The sequence below is a fragment of the Procambarus clarkii genome, chromosome 39 (assembly GCF_040958095.1).
Source record: "Procambarus clarkii isolate CNS0578487 chromosome 39, FALCON_Pclarkii_2.0, whole genome shotgun sequence".
NCBI classification, from domain to species: domain Eukaryota; kingdom Metazoa; phylum Arthropoda; class Malacostraca; order Decapoda; family Cambaridae; genus Procambarus; species Procambarus clarkii.
Window position 1 is genome coordinate 42,926,025 of NC_091188.1, and position 22,989 is coordinate 42,949,013.

At 42.7% G+C, this 22,989-nt stretch overlaps 1 non-coding gene across 1 annotated transcript in view; it reads left to right on the forward strand.

Annotated features, from left to right (window-relative positions):
• Nucleotides 1-502: 502 nt before the first annotated feature.
• The window catches only part of LOC123760257 (uncharacterized), a 94,140-nt gene continuing 71,653 nt past the window's right edge, over nucleotides 503-22,989 (forward strand). The window contains exons 1-2 of the transcript XR_011230893.1: nucleotides 503-625; nucleotides 4,183-4,226. This is a non-coding gene — a transcript (uncharacterized protein). The remainder of the gene's footprint in view (nucleotides 626-4,182; nucleotides 4,227-22,989) is intronic.

Genomic DNA, 22,989 nt, shown 5'->3' on the forward strand with positions numbered 1-22,989 from the left:
GGGGTTTGGCGGTTGCATGGAATCACTTTTGGATCTTTGTTTGGAGGACGGGCTGCACAAGGGGACACAGGTGGAGTACCCACATGAGCCACAGGGACGTTAGAAAGACCTTGTTCAGTGTGGGAGTAGTTAACAGGTGGAATGCATTAGGCAGTGATGTGGTGGAGGCTGACTCCATACACAGTTTATAATGTAGATATGATAGAGCCCAATAGGCTCAGGAACCTGTACACCAGTTGATTGACAGTTGAGAGCCAGAACTCAACCCACGCAAGCACAACTAGGTGAGTACCGTTCTGATAAATAAATAAATCAATAAATGAACAAAAATCAATAATGTGTAGTGTTAACGATGGCTGGCGTCGTTCATATCAAGTTACGTCCATCACATCACTCAACTTCATTTAGTAAGAGTAGAAGATTTAACAAATGAATATCATTATACTGAGGTGTTAATGTTAACCAAAACATATACGAAACGTCTTCACTTTGTGTCCGAAATGTTAATGTGTGAGTGATGAGTGTTGAGTACCATGAGGTGATGAGTGTTGAGTACCGTGAGGTGATGAGTGTAGTAGTGACCAGTCTGGTGGTGGTGAGGGTCACCAGTGGTGCCGCCACTCAGGTGTGTTGTGGTAGTGACCAGTCTGGTGGGGGTGAGGGTCACCAGTGGTGCCGCCACTCAGGTGTGTTGTGGTAGTGGCCAGTCTGGTGGGGGTGAGGGTCACCAGTGGTGCCGCCACTCAGGTGTGTTGTGGTAGTGACCAGTCTGGTGGTGGTGAGGGTCACCAGTGGTGCCGCCACTCAGGTGTGTTGTGGTAGTGACCAGTCTGGTGGGGGTGAGGGTCACCAGTGGTGCCGCCACTCAGGTGTGTTGTGGTAGTGACCAGTCTGGTGGGGGTGAGGGTCACCAGTGGTGCCGCCACTCAGGTGTGTTGTGGTAGTGGCCAGTCTGGTGGGGGTGAGGGTCACCAGTGGTGCGGCCACTCAGGTGTGTTGTGGTAGTGGCCAGTCTGGTGGTGGTGAGGGTCACCAGTGGTGCCGCGCAACCCGTTCTCGCAAATTTAATAAGTCAATATTGACTTATTAAATTTGTGCATAGGTGACATACTTAACATAATAGATACCCTTAAAAAAAATTCATAGAAAACACCGACCTTACCTAACCTTGTTAATATCTTAAGATAAGCATCTTAGTGCTTCGTAATTACAATTATTACCTAACCTATAATAGGTATAGGTTAAGTAATAATTGTAATTACGAAGCAATAAGATGCTTATCTTAAAATACTAACAAGGTTAGGTAAGGTCGGTGTTTTCTATGAATCTTTTTAAGGGTATCTATTATGTTTAGTATATCACCTATCATTCCTTATTGTGGACACCTTGATTTGTAGAGCATTTCTAGTTTGGTTAAGTCGCACTCTTGGAATATCAAATAGGTATTTGTTTCTAGTGTGATGCCCATGAGTTCTGTTACAGCCTTCTAGGAAGCTTCTAAGGTCAGAATTGACCACCAGACTGGCCACTACCACAACAGTAGTCTCCGTGGTGTAGTGGTAAGACACTCGCCTGGCGTTCCGCGAGCGCTATGTCATGGGTTCGTATCCTGGCCGGGGAGGATTTACTTGGCACAATTCCTTAACTGTAGCCTCTGTTTAACGCAACAGTAAAATGTGTACTTGGATGAAAAAAACGATTCTTCGCTGCAGGGGATCGTATTCCAGGGACCATAGGATTAAGGACTTGCCCGAAACGCTACGCGTACTAGTGGCTGTACAAGAATGTAACAACTCTTGTATATACAGTATCTCCAAAAAAAAAAAAAAAAAAAAAAAAAACACCCGAGTGGCGGCACAACCCGTTCTCGCAAATTCGTAAAGTCAATATTGACTTATTAACTACAGTACGTGCATAGGTGATATACTAAACATAATAGATACCCTTAAAAAGATTCATAGAAAACACCGACCTTACCTAACCTTGTTAGTATTTTAAGATAAGCATCTTATTGCTTCGTAATTACAATTATTACTTAACCTATACCTATTATAGGTTAGGTAATAATTGTAATTACGAAGCACTAAGATGCTTATCTTAAGATATTAACAAGGTTAGGTAAGGTCGGTGTTTTCTATGAATCTTTTTAAGGGTATCTATTATGTTATGTCACCTATGCACATATTTAATAAGTCAATATTGACTTATTAAATTTGCGAGAACGGGTTGCAGGAATGACCTTCCCAATCATGTCAAAGGCTGTACTTCTCTCAACCAATTTAAGAGTAAAACCAAGTGCTACTTAATTAACTCCATGTAACCTACCTTACCCCCCTAAATGTCAACCCATGTCTAGCTATTGTTAAACAATGTTGTTTGTTCACTAACTTGTACAATTGCTGATTTCTGCCATGTTCCCCCTTTTTTATTTTTTATTCCTTTTTTCAACACAATTTATACCTAATTCCAATTACTATTAAGTTTTAGTCAAAGTATTTTTCCCCCCACACCTTGCCCAAAACGCTATGTGTATTAGTGGCTTTAGGTATTGTGTCTACTAGCTCTATCTTTAAATCCAATATTATGTTTGTAAATCAACTATGTATGTATTTTTCCTGAATAAAAATTTATTTATTTATTTATTTATTTATTTATTTATTTATTTATTTATTTATTTATTTATTTATTTATTTATTTATTTATTTATTTATTTATTTATTTATTTATTTATTTATTTATTTATTATGCACCTCATACCCATCTTGTGGACAGTTGTGGAAAGGGTTCCAGAGGCACATAATGGGCTCGGGGACTGAACCCCACAATTCATTTAGTTAAGTTACAATCTTGATGAGCTGGTTACAAAATTCAATATATGTCGTCACATCATAAATGGGTTCGAGATCGACAACAAGTACAGTTTTAAAATTAAGCAACTGACAGATGTGGAGAGCTAGTGTCACAATTGATATGTTTGTCCTGCACACCACCATCCAGTAGGCAGCGGTGGATAGGTTACAATCACTTTACAGTTAGTAAACTGGAGATATTTAGCTAAGATTTCTGGCAGCAGATAATTTTATATGAAGGTCTACAACACCAAATAATGAGAATTCCCAGGGATACTTGTAACCGAGTCTAAGCCGAGCAGTACAGTAGTTACATCTACAAGTCTGCTGATTTTATTGGATGAACCATAGATGTGTGGCTCCTCTTGCATAATAGTATGATGATAGATGAGTTACTCGTGTTAATTTCACTTTGCCTCAGAGCTACAAGATTTTGTTGAAGTAAGTAGTAGATTTTGTTGAAGTAAGTGATGAAGAAGAAATTCTGGAGGGTTTCTGTGCAAGGGTTAGGATGAGCTAGCCTAAGCATTTTTATACCAATTTGACAGGTAATTAATCCTGCCATGCCTTCTGGTCTCATGTGATGTTATTTCCGTGTGTAGGTTTGGGACCAGCCCCTCTACTATTTTCCACGTGTAAATTATTATGTATCTCTCCCGCCTGCGCTCAAGAGAATACAGATTTAGGCACTTTAGTCTGCCGCAATAGTTTAGATGTTTTATCGAGTGGATTCTAGCAGTAAAGGATCTCTGCACGATCTCCAGGTGAGCAACTTCTCCAGCTTTGAAAGGGGCTGTCATTGTGCAGCAGTACTCCACTCTAGAGAGCACTAGCATCTTGAAGAGTATCATCATTGGTACAGCATCTCTTTGTTGAAAGAGTCTTGTTATCCAGCCTGTCATTTTTCTTGCAGTTGTGGTATGATTTGCACTTTTTTGTGGTTTCCATTTATATATTTTAATTTTTGTCCATAGTGCAGGAGTTGAAACTTGTCTTCATTAAATACCATATTATTTTCTGTGGCCCATAGAAAAACCTGATTTATATCTGATTGGAGGTTTGCCGTGTACTCTATGTTGTCTACTCTCATAAAAATCCTGGCATCATTTGCAAAGGATGATACAGTACTGTAGTTTGTGTCCTTGTCTGTCTGATATGAGAAATGGTGACAGTGTTTAATGAAGAAAATATTAGTATATTTACCCATGTTATTATAATAAGTTTCATATAAATTTACATTTTGTATTAAAAATTACCTTTAATTATTATATTATGTATTGCATTTCAGCCCTGTTCAGTTATATTCATATTTGTATACATGTTTTATTTTCAGACTCTTATTGAATGCACTTGGAGTGAAACATGGAAATGGGTACTGTGAGTACTGTATCTTCATTGTCTTTTGTCTTTGCTTCTGCAGGATCAAGCTGTTAGCTCTTGGACCCAGCCTTACTAACCGTCAGTTACCTAATTCATTTTGTTGGGGGACAGGCTGTGTAATTACCGAAGTGTAGTTAAAGGATGAGAGCTATGCTCGTGGTGTCCCCGTCCACCCAGCACTGTCATATAATGCTTTGAAACTACTGACGGTTTTGGCCTCCACCACCTTCTCACTTAATTTGTTCCAACCGTCTATCACTCTGTTTGCGAAAGTGAATTTTCATATATTTCTACTGCATCTTTGTTTAATTAATTTAAATCTATGACCTCTTGTTCTTGAAGTTCCAGGTCTCGGGAAATCTTCCCCTGTCGATTTTATCAATTCCTGTTACTATTTTGTACGTAGTGATCATATCACCTCTTTTTCTTCTTTCTTCTAGTTTTGGCATATTTAATGCCTCTATCCTCTCTTCATAGCTCTTGCCCTTCAGTTCTGGGAGCCACTTAGTAGCATGTCTTTGCACCTTTTCCAGTTTGTTGAAGTGCTTCTTAAGATATGGGCACCACACAACTGCTGCATATTCTAGCTTTGGCCTAACAAAAGTCGTGAACAATTTCTTTAGTATTTTGCCATCCATGTATTTAAAAGCAATTCTGAAGTTAGAAAGCATGGCATAGGTTCCTCGCACAACGTTCTTTATGTGGTCCTCAGCAGATGGTTTTCTATCTAGAACCACCCATAGATCTCTTTCTTTATCAGAATTCTTTAAGGATTTCTCACATAATTTATAGGTTGTGTGGGGTCTATGTTCACCTATTCCACATTCCACAACATGGCATTTATTTACATTAAATTCCATTTGCCAAGTGGTGCGCCATATACTTATTTTGTACAGGTCTTCTTGAAGGGCATGACAATCATCTAAGTGTCTTATCCTTCCTTTTATCTTAGCATCATCAGCAAACATGTTTATATAATTCTGTATTCTATCTGGTAGATCGTTTATGTAGACAATGAACATTACCGGTGCAAGAACTGATCCCTGTGGTACTCCACTTGTGACGTTTCTCCAGTCTGATACATTGCCTCTGATTACTGCTGTTAGAAATAGTGGGTGCGTACTATGTGGGATCTAGTGTTATTATGGAGTAGGGTCAGTAGTTAGCATTAAGAGGTATCAAGTATGGGAGATCTAAAAGGCCCGGCCCCCAAATAAAAATATCAACAGTGAATATTAATTGGCTACAAGACAGTGTCAGTCTAGAGGTAGATCATAGATCTCCTACACAGGAAGAATGGATACTCCTTTAAAACTAACTTACTTATTTATTAACCCCTTAACAACCCCCCATATACATTCACACCAATAACAATAATAATAATTACTTTACCACACTACGTTAAAAGCCTTGGTCCACATAAGCAGGATACAAGGTTTACACTGAGAACAAGCTAGAGTAAAGTACTACTAGTGAAGAACGTGAAGCTTGAGGCAGCTTAGGGTAGTGAGACCACGTGGTACCCTAACACAACACAACACTAGGGGGTACCCAAAACACTGGCAAATACTACCCCAGGTCTACACCAATCTTACAATCCCAGAGTAGGCACAAATATACACACAATTACTTAACTTAGTTTACTAGACACAGAAATAGGTAAGGAAGAGTAGTAGGAAGGAGGAGAGGAGGTTCTTTCCACCACAGCGCCAGCACAGAGAAGGCCGCATCCAGCGTCCTGTCCAGGGCTCCCAAGTTGTTGTGGTGCCGGGAAGAGCCTAATTGGTCGTGCAGCTATACACATTAAAAATCTTCACCGATGTACAATATTGTTTACTTTACTCGTTCTAAGGATAGTTAATAATTACTACAATGTTATACTTAATCCACAACAAGCTCAAGAGTCTGAATGCTTTGTGAGCAACAAGATTCGTCCTACGTTTGGCAAGGAAGATACGAACAGATACACGTCGGCAAGCGTGTCAAATATAAGGTAGTTTATTTAGCTCAATTTGACCTCTGGTTTCCAATTGAGGAACCCAGGGTCGTAACACTCCTCCTCCCTTCAGAGAAAAAAAATGTGACTACTAGAATAGTAGTCATATTTTTTGTAAGAGTATACAGAGAATAAAAAGGAAAATCTATGACATAAAAGAAAATCAATCAAAACAACAATTTCTCTAAGTACAAAGGAATTCTCTGAAAGAAAAAACACAGACCAAAAAAAAAACAGGGAAGTAAATAAATTGGACACGGAATATTTAATGTCACAAGAGAACCTACCAAAAAATAAAAAATAAAAAAAATAAATATACTGTATATAACTAAAGCATGATAGTTGGTAAATGGCTTCCTGTGGCCCACTTCATAAAAGTGGAACAAGTTTGGACAAGAAAATTTGTCATCCATGTTAGAAGCCTACCTGTCACTCCTCCAAAGTGTTCCAGTTTGCAGAACAACCTCTTATGTGGGACTCTGTTTTTGCCTTTTTTTAGGTCAATATAAATGCAATCAACCGAACCATCTCTTTCTAATAGAATCTTGGTAATTATCATTAGGGTGGCTATTTCTAAATTTCCAAAAAGGATGACACAGAAAGTACTTGGCAAATTAATTACTGAAGTCTTAGGCCTGAAGATTTACCCTAAATCAAATATGTTGTATGATTTGAAGTATATAAAAAGCTGTAGAAAATATGCTTAGCAGAATTTATTTGTCAAATATCACTATACAGTAATTTGATGAATGCTATTTTATTATTTTTCTGAAATGAATTTTTAAAACCTACTGTATATATATTACATACATGGATTCATTCAGCAAAAATAAAGAATTGGATGAAATGAATACTCAATTTTACTTTTGCAGGAACAGCATATGCTAACCAAATTAAGTTTACAAATTAAATGAAGTAGCCTACTTAACATGGATGTCTTTATCTTGGACAGTATTCCTGTCTTTTACTTGTCATCTCCAAGAGTTTTCTGTTGGCCAGGAATATTGGTACTGTACATGGCTGGACACTTCTGAGAAGTTGTTATAGATTTGGTGCTCTGCTTTGAGCAAGTCCACTTGCAGACGGTTTCTCTCGTTTCTCCAATCTGAGGTCATTATTGAAAAAACTCGTTCTGTGTGGGCATTGCTACATGGAATAGAGAAGATATAAGCACATTCCTTCTTCAGATTTGTGAAAGGGACCTAAGATTTACTGAATATCTTAAGATGGTGTTCCTCACTGTGGCTGTCTATTTTCTTGGGAGTACATGTTGATAATTGGCTGCACAATCATCCTATACTCTTTAAGTAGGAGCGGCAGTAAAAAAAACCTAACCAAACCTTATGAATAATCAAGCGTACTTTTGGCTTTAAGGAAAAGAAGGTAGTTATTCAATTGTATAAATCTCTACTGTGTCCCTACCTGTATTATTGCATTCAGGCATGGAGACCTCTTCAGAAAAACATTGCTTCATTGGGAAAAGCTCAACACCGAGCAACAAAATAATTCCAGAACTAAGTCAACTTTCATACCAGGAAAGGTTGAGGGCCATAGGGCTAACAACACTGCAAACCAGACATGATAGGGCTGATCTCATCGAAGTGTTCAAAATACTGTACTGAACAATTTGGAGGATGTTGTTACAGACAACTTCTTCAAAAGGTCAGATGTAACACAAACAAGGAATAACAGTTTCAACCTTAAGAAGCCACAATGTAGGACTGAAAACAGGAGATGCTTTTTCACCCCACAGAGTTATAAACCCATGGAACTGCCTACCTGCCAAAGCTGTAAATGCCAAAACTCTGTTGAACTTAAAAATCCAGCTGGAAAAAAATCATCAGGACAGATGGGGAAACCTTTAACAAGCCGCCAGCTTCCTGTCCTCGTCGAGGCCACTAGTGTTAGTGGCCCTTGGATAAATTCAGAAAAATCTAATTAATCTATGTAAATATAGTATCTTGAAGGTTACAGGCATTGACTGCATCAGACTTCTCCAAAAGGTATGGCACTTGTTAGGCTCAGTTTTGATGTACAATACTTTATGAAAGTTGCTTTTAGAAAAGTCATACAGTGCTACCTCCATTTATGAATTTAATCCATTCCCAGAGATGGATTATAATTTGAAAATTTGTAACTCAAAAAGAATTTTTCCATAAGAAATGTAAATTTATTTAATCCGTTCCACACTCCTAAAAATATTAACTTCAAAATACATTTCATCCATAATACACACACATTTTGTACTATAGTACTGTATGTACAAGTTGTAGCTTACCTTTATTGATGACTTGTTGGCGTATGAAAGACAGTGAGGAGGGAGGGGGGAAGGAGGAGAGGTGTTACTGTTTGGAAGGGAAGTCCCTTCCATTATAACATCAGGCAGTGATGACTTCTCTGGGGTACTCTCTCTCCTATGTTTTGCCTGCATACCACTAGGACCTGGTTGTGGCTCACTGCTTGTTTTTCTCTCTAAGAACCTTTCCATAGAGACTTGTTTTTCCCTATGTTTTAATATTTGTCTGTAGCGAGACATCACAGTGTCATTGAAAAGGTTAAGGCAACGGCCTACTGCAGCTTGATTTGGATGAGTCATTTCAGCAAAAGTTTGCATTTCTTCCTATAATGCACATGACTTCTTAATGTATTCTATAGTCATCCTCACATGTGTTTTCTTAGGTTGAACCTCACCACTGACTTTCTTGGGACCCATGACATGATATATAATACAGTAATTTTATGTTCAAAAAACAAAAAAAAGCACAAAAAACAATTAAATTCTTTACAAAGAATTCAAGCGCGGATCGTCACTTAGCAGGCGGTATGGTATATCTTGAGGTCATCTTGAGATGATTTCGGGGCTTAGCGTCCCCGTGGCCTGGTCCTCGACCAGGCCTCCATTTTGTTACACACTCCATAGGAAGCAGCACGTAGCAGCTGTCTAACTTCCAGGTACCTATTTACTGCTAGGTAACAAGGGCATCAGGGTGAAAGAAACATTTTGCCCATTTGTCTCCGCCTCCAATGGGGATCGAACCCGGAACCTCAGGACTACGAATCCGAAGCGCTGTCCACCCAGCTGTTGGGCGCCCCTGAAGTAGGGTCGCCCGTGCAACCAGGAACCACGCGTTCCGTTGACCCATATGTGTATCAACAAAGTCACTAGTCAAGGCAAAGACCGTAAGTTGAGTAAAATTTTCCAACAAAATTGGGGTCGTAACTCGAAAAATTCGTAAGTAGGGGCATTCGTAAATCGAGGGTTCCACTGTACCTGTTACTTAAGTACTTTATGGCTTTTTTATAGAAAACAATGAAGTTGTCTTCACATTTCTTAGATACATCTTGAATAAGCTGGCCAACTTATCCCAAAGCTTGTTTACTGCAAAGCCCCCCCTCCAAAAAAAAGTATTTCTCTTCTCTTTCGTTTGCTTTTCAGTTCAGACAGTAGCTTAAATACTGAAGTTATTTTGAATGTCTTGGCTTCTTGTGCTTTTTAGTTTATGAGAATAATTTAAGACTGTGACTGAGAAAGAAGAAATAAATCTGTGACAATTCACAGGTACTCCCTTCATCTCTAAAGCACTGCCATAGTACCTTGGGGCACTCATCCTCACCTAAGCTCTGGAAGTAATGTTTTAGGACTTCACAGCACTTAAGTATTCTGTCAATAGCTAGCAAAAGGGAAAGCCATTTAGTTACAACATGCCGCAACAGACTGCAGCTATCAACTAACACACATTGACAGAATTTCTTTTAGTCGAGATACTGAAATTGTTATACACTTTGAATATGATATTTTCAACATTTACCGTTTTTTCTGAAATTCCATGCAGCAGTTTCCCCACAGAACAATTTCCAGTTTTCCTGTAGCAAATTTTGTTGCATTGTGCAAAATATGAGCCAGGCAGTTTGCAGCAATAATGTTATTTTGAGTAATTATAAGTTTTTGGTAAATACTTGTGTTTTCCATAGTTTACACTTGCAGTGTAAACAGACACTTTATTCAGATCCAGACCTGACATCTCTAATGAATAAATTCACAAGGGCTGTGATGAGGGCTCATCCTGGATCATCCTGGAAGTAGGTTCGAACCCTCATCATGGGCTTTGTGGATTTGTTCATTTGATGTATCACGCTATTGTGATTTCTGTGTACTTACGTCTCTAGTTTAGATAATACCGATTTGTTATGTCCTCTGATGATTCATTATCACTGTGAAATTCTCATAATGAAAGTATCTAAGAAATATTGGGAAACACTGTGTTGCACCTTTGCTTGAAGTATCAGTTACTATTGAAAAGGGCAAACCATGTTCTTAGATGTACTCCACATTTGTTTGTACAGAATATGGTGCTACAATATTTTCACAGCTTTTGCGTTAGTTTTCCCACATGACACCTTTCACTGTCAGTGACTTGCTATATATTTGTCAACTTTTATGCCATGAGCCACACTTCTATATGACTGATGATGCTTCATGATACACTTAACACAGTTCTGCAGCCATTATTTTGTCACCTTGAGATGATTGGGCTGGGGAGAAAATGATAAGTAATGATGTACTGGCACTACATTTGTTAAATTTGTTTATCTATGGCAGCTTGTCGTTCAATTGCATTTCTGGGGGTAGCCCTGGAGGCAAAAACAGGCAAAAACAAATATCATTGGACAAGTTTCATGTAAGAAAAGCATCCAGTGAGACTCAAGACGGAATTAGAATAAGACGGAAAAGAGAGAGAGAGAGAACCCCAGAAGCACAATTACCTGATGTTTTATGGAAGGGAACTCCCCTGCTAAACAATAACATCTTTCCTCTTCCTCACCACCTTCCACATACACCATTAACTCTCCTAAGTACAATATCTTGAGGTCATCTTGAGATGATTTCAGGGTTTAGTATCCGCGTGGCCCGGTCCTCGACCAGGCCTCCTTTTTGTTACACACCCCCAGGAAGCAGCCCATAGCAGCTGTCTAACTTCCAGGTACCTATTTACTGCTAGGTAACAAGGGCATCAGGGTGAAAGAAACATTTTGCCCATTTGTCTCCGCCTCCACCGGGGATCGAACCCGGAACCTCAGGACTACGAATCCGAGCGCTATCCTCTCAGCTGTTCGGCGCCCCAGTATAGGTTAGCAGTACAGTATAAGTAGCAGCAGTATAGTATAGGTAGCAGTAGCACTTAACAGTATAGGTTAAGTGAGAATAAATTTGCATTTATTTCATCTATTGTGTTTAGGTTTTCTAATGATTTATGTATGCTAAACTTGTAAACTTTGAGTTAAATTCAAGTAAAAATGCTTGTTTAAGCACATTTTTGAGGTCTGGAATGGATTAATTCAGTTTACAGTACATCATTACGGGAAAAATTATTCAGTCCTCGAACAGATCGGAACAGATCGGAACAGATCGGAGTGCAAGGTGCCACTCTGCCCCGTTGACTGTTTCACAGCATATCACACACTCGCGGAGTACTGAGTGTGTGTCTAGTGTGTGATACTGTACAGTGTGTATATATAATGTACATATCAATATATTTGTGTGATATATTAGAAATAAGTGCAGGATAAGTGAACCATTTTGTGATGCATGTAACACAGTGTCTACGGACAGTACGGATGTTCTACTGCCATAATATGGTGTACGTGATCACCATACATCGGTTCGGCACGTGAAATGTAATAAAATCTATTTGGAACTGTGCGCAAAAAATGTGCAAAAATATATTCGCGGCAACTCGCGCGCCCCGCCCCGGCCGCCCCACCGGCCCCGCCCCACCGGCCCCGAGAGCATACTGCTCTGGCGCATGGGGAATTATGACGTCACGGCCCACCTTTTGGACCCAATAGCACCCAAAGTAAGTACAATTTCGAACTTGCGTTGCTATACTCATATACAGGGAGGGGTTTTTGACACTTTCCGAAGAAAAAATAATTTTTTCCCAAGATTTCATTTCCTGCGCACTGGGGGGATGTCATATTTATAGGCCGTGCAGTTAAAGGGTTAAAGCATATGCAATTTTAAATTAGGCAAATAGGTTATTGGAACTCATATCTAGAAATGTCCATAATAACACATCTTACATTATTCTTCAGTTTTATCTTGTCTTTGATAGGCCCGATTTATATAATGCAGTTCAATATTGGTCACTGTACTATACCATGGACATAAGAAAGCCGAGTGTACATTCTTCAGAATGACATGAATGAAAGACTGCAGTATAACAAAGGAAGTACTGTATTAATAACACTTTCCTGGATTTTCGACTTGGACTTACGGGCGGTTTCCCTAACCGCTTGTCGGATCACGACGTAAATTTACGGACAGTGTTATATTGGGTATTTACTACTCGATCGACTTGGGGTTTGTATGAATATGTTTGCCATTAAATTTTTGTTTTCTCTAATAGGCACTGTGCCTATTTGAGAAAACAGCAATGTATTGTAACTTAGAGGAGAGACTATTGAATTGGTGTCACAACGAGGGTAATCGCGCACTCCACACACTCTTGTGTTGGCCGCGATCATGATTCTACATTTATATGCATATGTCTGTGTAGAGAATTTTATTTCGAACACTATACAATAAAAAAAACCGGAGTGAATCAAGTATAAACTTGAAAAAACATGAGCAAAGTAAAAACTTTTTACGCTCACGGGTACAAACACGCGTAAGATTCGCGTAAGATTTTATTCGCCGCAAATTTATTTGACGCTCTGTTGGCCAATTCTACACATGTTCTTATAGAACTTTCTATTGCGAACACATTGCTATAAAAATGAAATACGTAGCTCGAGAAACAATGTCATGACAGTGAAATAAGTATAAACTTTCAAAGCGCTGCATCACAACAGTGTCGTCGCTGCTGATATCACGGCTAACGCTTCGCCCAGTTCCCACACTCGTGCAGAACATAATTAGACATTGATAGGCATATGTATGGGTGGGGAATTTGATTGCGAGTTCAGTGATATCAAAATAAGCGCTGTAGGATGACTGTGAGGCTGGCAACAAACGAAAGAGTATGAACATTTACTTCCTGTTTGGGTGTCACGGCGAGTCATCTTCGTGTTTATTTACTTCGTGCTGGGACAGCAAATGCTTGGGTGACATTGTATGCATATGATCTTGTAGAGAATTTTATTGCCAACGCATTGATACCAAACTGAAAAACGTAGCTCGAGAATTGATGTTAGGAGCGGAAAAGATGATAAACTTTTTTGTGTTCACGCTTGAGCGTCCAGAACGCCGCGCGCACAACCCGCTTTTTTTTTCAGGGAGTGCCGCGCGCACTAAAGTGTTAATATATCAACACAAAATATAACACTATACAATGGATACAAGTTGGATAAGTTTAAATTCAGAAAAAACTTTGGTAAATAGCAGTTTAGAGAAAGGGTTGGTAGTTTATGGAGCAGATCACCAGGTCACATAACAGATGTGGGGTTGCTGGATGGTTTTAAGCAGAGGTTAGGTATATATGAGTGAGTTTGGTTGGGGTATAAATAAGAACCGCCTCACAAGGACTAATAGCCCTTGTGCAGTTTCCTTTGTTCTTATGTGTACTGATAGGTGTGTGCTCTTCATTGTGTATACTGTGTGTGTGTGTGTGTGTGTACATTTATCTTGAGTAGTGTTGTGGAGTGAAGTATACTTGAAGATAGATTTGTGGTAATGATTCTAGCATTTAATGGGCCTTATATCTTAAAATTCTTGCCTTAAAACTGATAAACCATCATAGATGTACATGTATAATCTATATCTGTAAGTGTGTGTGTGTGTCTGTCTGTTCAAGGCTGGAGGTCATGCTATTGTGGTTAGCCTTGTGCAACTTTCCATGGTGAATTGTGTTTGTGTATATATTATATTTGCTTATGTTAAATACACATACAGTTCTGTCATGCGTGATAATGTGTTTATTGCTTTGATTCATCACTTGATATTAACCAAGCATCCACTTCTCTTATTTTATCATCTAGTTATATAATTCATTTGAATAGATTTCATTAAAATTGCTTAAGAAAGCATTGATAGAACAGTTTGTTCTAGGTACGCCTTGCATGTTTTTCTTCTTCTTCTTGATAGTAGGTGCAGTTTGCATGAAGGGTTTATTCTCTCAATGACTGCACCAGTACAGATGTTGGGAGGCGCGTTTATGTTGAGAATGAAAAGAGTTTCAAAAGTATTTGTTGCGTTGTGCTGTAGATTGAGGAGCGGCGACTAAAACGGAAGTTTTTTTTCTGTGTTTGGATGTTGGTGGCACCAGGTATAAATGTGGCGTGGGTCAAATGTGGCCCAATTTGTTAGTCGACTGGAGATATTTAGACAGTGCTTTGACTCTTTGATATTTTTCCTGTAACGAAAGGTCACCTCCTAATATATGCTAATATATGCTTTACGGTTCCTTAACCGTAAAGGGTATTTTAGGTGTGATAAATACTTGTTTGAAATTTATTCTGGCACTATGATGACAGAAACAGTGAAGGAGATAGTGTTCGATTGTTTCAGGCGCCTGACAGTGGATGCAGAGTTCATTAATGTCTGTTCTGTACTTAGAGCTGTGTGCTGCCAGTTTGGTGTGTCCCAACCTTAATCTGGTCATCATTACATAAATTTCTCTACTTTTATATCTGATATGTTTCCAAGTTTCTCATTTATTTATTAATGGACCCATAGTACAAAGGTGAGCATGACATTTTCCATTTCATTACAAAATCTTGGGTGATGGTATCTTTGAAGGCTCCTTTACGTGCAACATGAGGAATTGGATGACGGGTAATGTGAGGTGTATTGTGCATTGCTTTGGGCAGTTGATCTACAAGTTCATTATGAAGTATACCACAATGCACTGGCACCCAATTCTCCTCACTTTTCAGATGTATTACAGAACAGTGTTTGGTAATTTAAACATAAATACTTTACAAATTTATCCTAATTTTATGATGATCTTTCTACAGTCATATCCAAATAGTTGTAACAAGGTGCAGTTATTGGGGTATTATTTACAAATTGTTTTGTCATGTGCAGGTCTCAGATTTTGCTGTTGGTGCTGTATAACCTACATATGGTGGATGCGCACACTACTCGTAATGGCTCCTTTCACTTGAAGATCAACATTTATAAGTTCCTTAACCCTTAAACTGCGCATGGCGTATATATACGCCCTGAGTAACATGTCCCACTGTGTGCATGGCGTATATATACGCCATAGGGTGCCAGGCCTGATTCAAATGGCCCGCGGCTACACGGGGTTCACATTAGCTTCCTCAGGGCTCTTGTAAACAGACGCCATTTTTTTTAAAAATCGTGGGCAATATTCTCAGGTGTGAGAGGCACAGTACTGTTGGAGCAACCAAGGCTGGCGCATGCAGCATGAGCGAACAGCATTGCTGTTCAGCTTGTGACCACAGCATCGCCGAAAAATGTCAAAATAAATATATAATTGTTATTATTTAGTGATGACAATATTACAGATGACCCATGACTGTGATATAAATAACCAGGGTTGTGATAATAGCAGGATTGTTGTAATAATTAGCGCTGTGGGAGGAGTGATGCTGAGAGACGGAGGGAGATAGCATCGTTTACTGACTGTGTGGCCACCTGTTATTGTTTGCATTCACCATACCAGCTCAGTGGTTCTCTATGGTGAACACAAATGTAGATACAGTACTTCTATATAATGTGTGTATTAGTGTAATAACAGCAAAAGGATTATGCTGGGAGGAGCCATTTGGGTGACGTAGGTGACGTCGACTGCACGATTTGTCTAGCTGTTTAGAGGGTGGCCACTATGCTCTTTGGGCGCACTACAAGCTTAGGTGTACAGTTACGGTGCATAAAACATGTAGATACTTATATATAATATGTGTATATAGGGTAATAACACTGCAAACAGTATTGTTGGGGGAGAAAGTTTAGTGCGTGTGACCTTGAATGAGTGAGGGAGCCGCCAGCCGCCATCTGTGTATAGCGACGACTCTTAGTGCCTGAACTAACTATATCAGCTTAGCTGTACAGTTGTGGTGAACAAAATATATACATACTTATATATAACATCTGTATATAGTGTAATAACACCACAAATAGTATTGTTGGGGAAGAAAGTTTAGTGCGTGTGTTGAGGGAGTGGCAGCGAGTGGCTGGCTGGTGTGTGGCGGTAACTCTTCGTTGCTTTTCGACTCTCAATACCAACTTAGTGGTTCGTTATGGTGACCAAAACATGCAGATACTTATATATAACCTGTGTATAGAGTGTAATAGCAGCAAAACTATTTGTTTATTATTTTATAAACATAATAATTGAATCACTAATACAGTATGCACATCATACTTTTGAGTATAGCGATTATTCACCACTTTTATTATATAAATATATTACAATACACACTATTGAATAATATTTCTGCAAAAAACTAAGAAAAAATCAATCGGAGACATTGAAACAATTAGGTAATAATATCTTTGTGGCAACTCCAACCTGTCAGCGTGGGTGACGCCGACCGGGTCTGACGACCGCTCTGTCAACGCCCACTTTTTGCCAGACTTCCTCGGTCAATTGCAAAATATGTCACCTACGATTTTTTTTTTCCCCGTGCTCAGGGGACACAAATTAACATGTTTAGAAGACGAATTTTTTTTTTTTAATTTTTTTTTTTCTTGTGCACAGGGGTGTAAATGTCCCCAGGACCCCTGAGCAGTGTAAGGGTTAACCACCACTGGAAGGAAATATTTGGCCCAGAAAGGTACTGGTATATTGATGGTATTGGTATATTGGTACTGGTATATATTTACTCGTATGAATAGACACTACTACATGTTGGTATTTAACCCTTAAATTGCGCATCGCATCGTATGATGCTTTGACCGACTTGCAGTAAATTGCGCATCGCATCATATGATGATTTGGAATACTATGCAAGATTTAAACGGCCCACGGATACACGGGGTTCACCACACCTTCATCTTGTAAACAGACGCCATTTTTTAAAAAATCGTGGGCCAAATTCCCGGGTGTTAGGGGCCTCAGTATTGAGTGAGCTACCAAGCCTGACGCAAGCAGCATGAGCTCACAGCACTGCTGTTCAGCTTGTGACCACAGCATCGCCTAAAAATGCCATAATATACTTGTTCATGCTATTATGTAGCGATGATGATATTACAGAAGACCCCTGACTGTGATAAAACTGACCAGGGTTCTGATAATAGCAGGATTGTGGTGATATTTAGCACTGTGCTCCATGGAGGGAGGCGTAATGCTGTGGGAGGGAGGGTGGTGGCGTTGTCTTCTGACTGTGTGTGGCCACCTTTTATTGACTGCTCTCACCATACCAGCTTAGTGGTTCGCTATGGTGAACACAAATGTAGATACTTATATATAACGTGTGTATACAGGGTCTAAACAGCAATAGGAGTAGGTTGGGAGCTGCCATTTTGGTGAGGGAGGTGGCGGCGTCTGCACGACTTATCATATTGTTTACTGGTGACCACTATGGTCTTTGGGCACCATACCAGTTTACTTGTACAAATATGGTGAATAAAACAGGTAGATACTTATATATAATGTGTGTATATAGCATAATAACACCACAAACAGTATTGTTGGAGGAGAAATATTAGTGTGTTTGGCCTTGAGGGCGGCCGCCACAGCTGACTGCGTGAGTAGCTATGTCTTTGTGCCTTTACTCACCATACAAGCTTAGATGTACAGTTATGGTGAACAAAACATGTAAATACTTATATATAATGTCTGTATATAAAAGCAAAAACAGTATGGTGGGAGGAGAATGGTGGCAAGTCAGGTGAGGTGAGGGAGGGAGGGAGTGGCAGCCAGTGGCGGGCTGCCACTGGCTGCCATTGCCACTGCCACTCAGCTTACCAACTTAGTGGTTCGTTATGGTGAATACGAATGTAGATACTTACATATAGCGTCTGTATATAGTGAATAAAAGCAAAAACAGTATTGTGGGAGGAGAATGTGGGTGTCAGGTGACTTGAGGGAGGGAGGAAGTAGCAGCCAGTGGCAGGCTGCCACTGGCACTGCCAATCAGCATGCCAACTTAGTGGTTCGTTATGGTGAACACGAATGTAGATACTTATATATAATGTTTGTATATAGTGAATAAAAGCAAAAACAGTATGGTGGGAGAAGAATGTGGGTGAGTGAGGTGTTGAGGGAGTGAGTGGCTGGCTGGTGTGTGGCAGTCACTCCTGGTTACTTTTTGACTCATAATAGCAACTTAGTGGTTCGTTATGGTGAACAAAACATGCAGATACTTATATGTAACCTGTGTATATAGTGTAATAACCGACAAAGTATTTGTTCACTGTTTGATGAACATAATTGAATCAACAATATGCACACAATATTTTTGAGTACAGCGATGATTCACTCATTTTATTATATAAATGTATCACACTACACACTATTGAATAATATTACAGCAAAAACTATGAAAAATCAATCAGAGACATTGAAATAATTAGGTAATTAACTCTTTGTGGCAACTCCGGCCTGACAGCTGGCGAGCAACAGACCATCTGGGACGCACGCTGAGTCAGCACCTGTTTTTGCCAGGCTTCCCCGCCCTATAGCGGGCAATATATGCCACTTATTATTTTTTTATTATTTTTCCCATGATCAGTGAACACAAATTAACAGGTTTAGAAGAAAAAATATATATTTTTTCTGGGGGGAGCCCCGTCGGCTCCCCGGAGCTTTACCGGCTGATATGCTAATGTCAGACTTTCGCATCAGTCATGTGTATGGAGTTCTAGGGCCTACTGGGGACCACGGCCAGAACCTGGCCCCCTCAGAGAGGCAAGGGGAGCAATGGCCTATAGAAACCCCCGTGTGGTTGGAAGCATTCTATGTCTGCCATCGACCGGGTCAAGCATCCAGAAAGGTAAGCATTCCAAAACAAACCCCTATTCTGGTGAAAATTGCTACCTAAAGCCGAACTAGTGGATAGAACTCTTCAACAGAAAACAAGGAAACTAGTATGACGTCATACGTCACCACGCCGCTGTCTGTGCAGCTCCACCCTCCCCGGGAGGGGGAAGGGGGAGCCCCAGACCTCCCACGCCAGCTATCCACCCATCAGTTCTTCGGCTGATGCTATGGGCAATGGTTATGTGCTCCGGCTCCAGTGGTTGTTTCAGCACTGTACCTAGAGTGTGGTGTCTGTTTTCTAGGTGGTGCGTGAGCCGGGAGTGATTCTCCAGTACTCGGGCTGCATGCGCCTAGGGTTCCCTTCCCTAGGTGCCCTGTAAGTACTGCCCTTGGGGCCACCTTCCACAAGTTCCTTGGGTCCTGCCCCTGCTTGGCCGTTTACTGCTTGGTTTTTGGCCGCTCTTTGTGTGCTCGGGTGTTCTGTCTCCCTTGTTCGCCTTAGAGTAAGGGGCAGTTTTTGCACTGGTGGGGCGCAGGGTACTGTGCAGCCTGTCTTTACCAATCATAGCGGCCGGCTCTGTTCCGCTTGGGTACGCTGTCCTCTTGCCGGGTTTTCTTTTTCTTTTTGTTTATCTACCTGGTGGGGGGTCTGCCTTCGTTCTTGCCCCTTGTGTCCCTTATGTTCTGAGTATTTTCTGGTGGTACCCCCTGCTAGGTCCCCGTGAGTGTACACGTCCCGGGGGTTCAGCTCTTAGAAAGTTGTTTGGTAGCTTTGGGTGCCGGTTAGCAGTACCCTGCCTGGGATTACCTGAGCGCGAGTCCTCTTATAGTAAACGCTCGGGACCCTGGGAAACCCCTGGGGGCGCGCGGGTCCGATGGATGTGACCCCAGAGTCCCCCCCTCGCTTCCAGCGAGTTTGAGGGTTGCTCTCACCCTTTGTCTCTGGGTGACTCTCTGTTTTGCCTCCGTCTGCTGCCTGTGGGGTCGGTGACACCTTCGACCCGGAGTCCTGCGAGTTTGGTTGCTCGTTGTGGCTCGGTTACCCAGTTGTGCTAACAAAGCGGGTGCGGGCAGCAGGGACGTTGCACTTGAGCCTTGGTGGTGGCAACGTTCTCGTGGTTTCCTCCCCGGGAGCCCCGGGGCTGCCCCGTTGTAGTTCGTTTTGGGACTTGGGGGGGTGTTGGTTGCTTCGGTTCCATCCACGCCCCCTTGTCTTTCCCCTGGATCACCCTTCCTGCCTGCATCCGGTTCCTTACCGTCTGTAGGTTCGGGGCGGGGTTTTTGATGGTGTTGAGACTCGGGCAGTCTCGGGGAATTCCCCTTCCGGGGTAGTGACGGGGGCATTTGAGCCTGTTCCTCCAGCCGTGTTGTACGAGTCTGCCAGTGGGCTCCCTTCATTAGTGTTTTCACGGCTGCCCCGGTTTTCTGGTACGGCCGGGGCTTTGGGGGAACGGCTCGGCCCCGGGGCCTGTCGTGTAGGTTCCCGGGGCTGGGAAGGGGCTGACTTGGGGGGCCTTGGCCCCGTTGGACCCCGTGGGGGTTTTTATCCCCCTCTAGGCGGGGCTTGTGGTTACGCGGAGTGGGGTTTTTCCTCCCCACTCGCCGTACGTGCTGTTGGGCGTCGGCCTCTTCCCGGGCTCGGTTCCTTGGCCTTTGAGTCGGTTGGTTCCGTCCTGTGGGTGGATGTTTCCTCCCACCCCTTTTTGGGACGGTGTTTTCGTCATGTTTCCCCGTTCGATGGGGTTCTGCCTGACTTCTGATCTCGGGTGCGCCTGCGCCTTCGTGTGCCTTCGGGACTAGTGTTGGCTTCTGTGTTCTCGAGGGTACGGGAAGGTTTTTCGCTACTTCCCGCATTATTGGAACGTCTGTCGGCTCCTCGTCCTTGTCGCCCTGTTGGGCTGCTTGTCGCCCTGTTGGGCTGCTTGTCGCCCTGTTGGGCTGCTTGTCGCCCTGTTGGGCTGCTTGTCGCCCGGTTGGGCTGCTTGTCGCCCGGTTGGGCTGCTTGTCGCCCTGTTGGGCTGCTTGTCGCCCGGTTGGGCTGCTTGTCGCCCGGTTGGGCTGCTTGTCGCCCGGTTGGGCTGCTTGTCGCCCGGTTGGGCTGCTTGTCGCCCGGTTGGGCTGCTTGTCGCCCGGTTGGGCTGCTTGTCGCCCGGTTGGGCTGCTTGTCGCCCGGTTGGGCTGCTTGTCGCCCGGTTGGGCTGCTTGTCGCCCGGTTGGGCTGCTTGTCGCCCGGTTGGGCTCTTTGCTTCTTTGGCTGGTTTTATTGTTCCTGCTTCCTCTTTTGGCTACTTTTCTCGTGCAGTAGTCCTGGCTGGCGCCTTCCCGCAGAGAGGGTGTGCGGTTCGGCCAGCGTGTTATGCGCATGCGCTGTGGATTTTGTTTTGGTCTGGGCGGTGTTTCAGTGCTGGTGTTTTGCGCCCTTTTTGCTACAGTGCTTCGCCTCTCGTTCTTCTCCCTGGCTGCGGTATGTGCCCCTTCGCGCCGGGGGTGTCCTGGTTCCCAGTTGTGGGGAGGACACCGCGGTTTTCCCTGTGCCATGGGTGTGGACCGCCTCCTTCGCCTCTCCCTGCTCTCCTGCGGGTCAGGCGGGGTCCGGCTCTGGCGTCTTCACCTGGCGGTGCTCCCAGGTTCTTCTGGGCATGGTTGAGTCGTGTCAAGTTCGTGCCACCGTTCGCCAGGTGAGTTTCTGCGGTCTGGCGTCTTTTGGCCGGGCGCTGGATGCGGAGTTGTTTATATACCTGTCTTTATTTAGGTATATTTTTGTACGACTGAGACTGTTCGCACACCAGTGACTGTCCCTTTTTCAACCCTTCCTGTCCCCCTCATGTGCATGTCCAACCCATGCTGGAGTCATTCAGGGGACCCTCCTTTTTTACTGTTGTGAGGTGTGGGGGTTATAGGGTTGGTTCTGTACTCACCTGGTTAGGCTCCTGGCTGTGCTTGCAGGATTTGAGCTCTGGCTCTTGGGTCCCGCCTATCTGGTAGAACTTGCGGGATAGTACCAGTGGAGTGCAGTGGTGCTATTGGCACATTTGGGGAACACTGTATTAACATCAGAGGTCTGTGCTTGGTACACGACCTACTTGCGAGCATAAGCCTTCTTGCTGGTTCGTCCGTGGACTTCCAGGGCGCACTAGCCTGTTTTCGTATGGCAGTTCCGGCCCATCCTGGTTGTGGGGGTATGTGGGCCGGTGGACTGCTGCTAGCAGCTGCCTGGTGGGCCACCCTCTGGCCGGTCTAGCCTGGCCTTGGGCCGGGCTTGAGATGTAAAAGAGCTCCCAGTACCTCATCCAGCAGGTATCGAGCGGGGTTTTTCCGCCGTCGGTCGCCTGGTGCAGGTTTATGGGCCTGTGGGGTTTTGTCGTGTCTCCGTTGGCCCTGTCTGGGGTCTGCCTGCTCCGTTCTCTGCCTTTGCAGAAGAGAGTTGCTATTTACATGTTGCAGTGGTGCCTGTTGCTGCTTCTGCACGTGTGCATTGGTACCGTGTTTCACGGTGGCGTGTCCTTGTTCCTGTGTCCGGTTGTGGAGTGGCACTTTGCTGCCGTTTTGTGCCTGGGGATTGCGTGGGTTTTTTTTCTGTCCCTGCCTGATTGTCCATCCCTGGTTGTTCTCCTGGGGTTTTTGTGCTTCTGCTCTTTCTTCCTGCCTCCTCTGCAGCAGGGGTGTTCTGAGTGTGTTCTTAGGCGTTTGTCAGCCTGTGTCCTGTGATGTGCTTCTTTGTCTCGGTCTATTGCAGTTGTTCGTACCCCTTGGTTCGGGTACTGTTCTGGCGGCGACCCTTCCGCCTTCTTTGGTTTCCTAGCTTGCCCTGCCGTTTTTTTTTTTTTTTTTTGGGGGGTCTTGCGATGTCTCGCGTCGGACCCGTCGTTTCTGA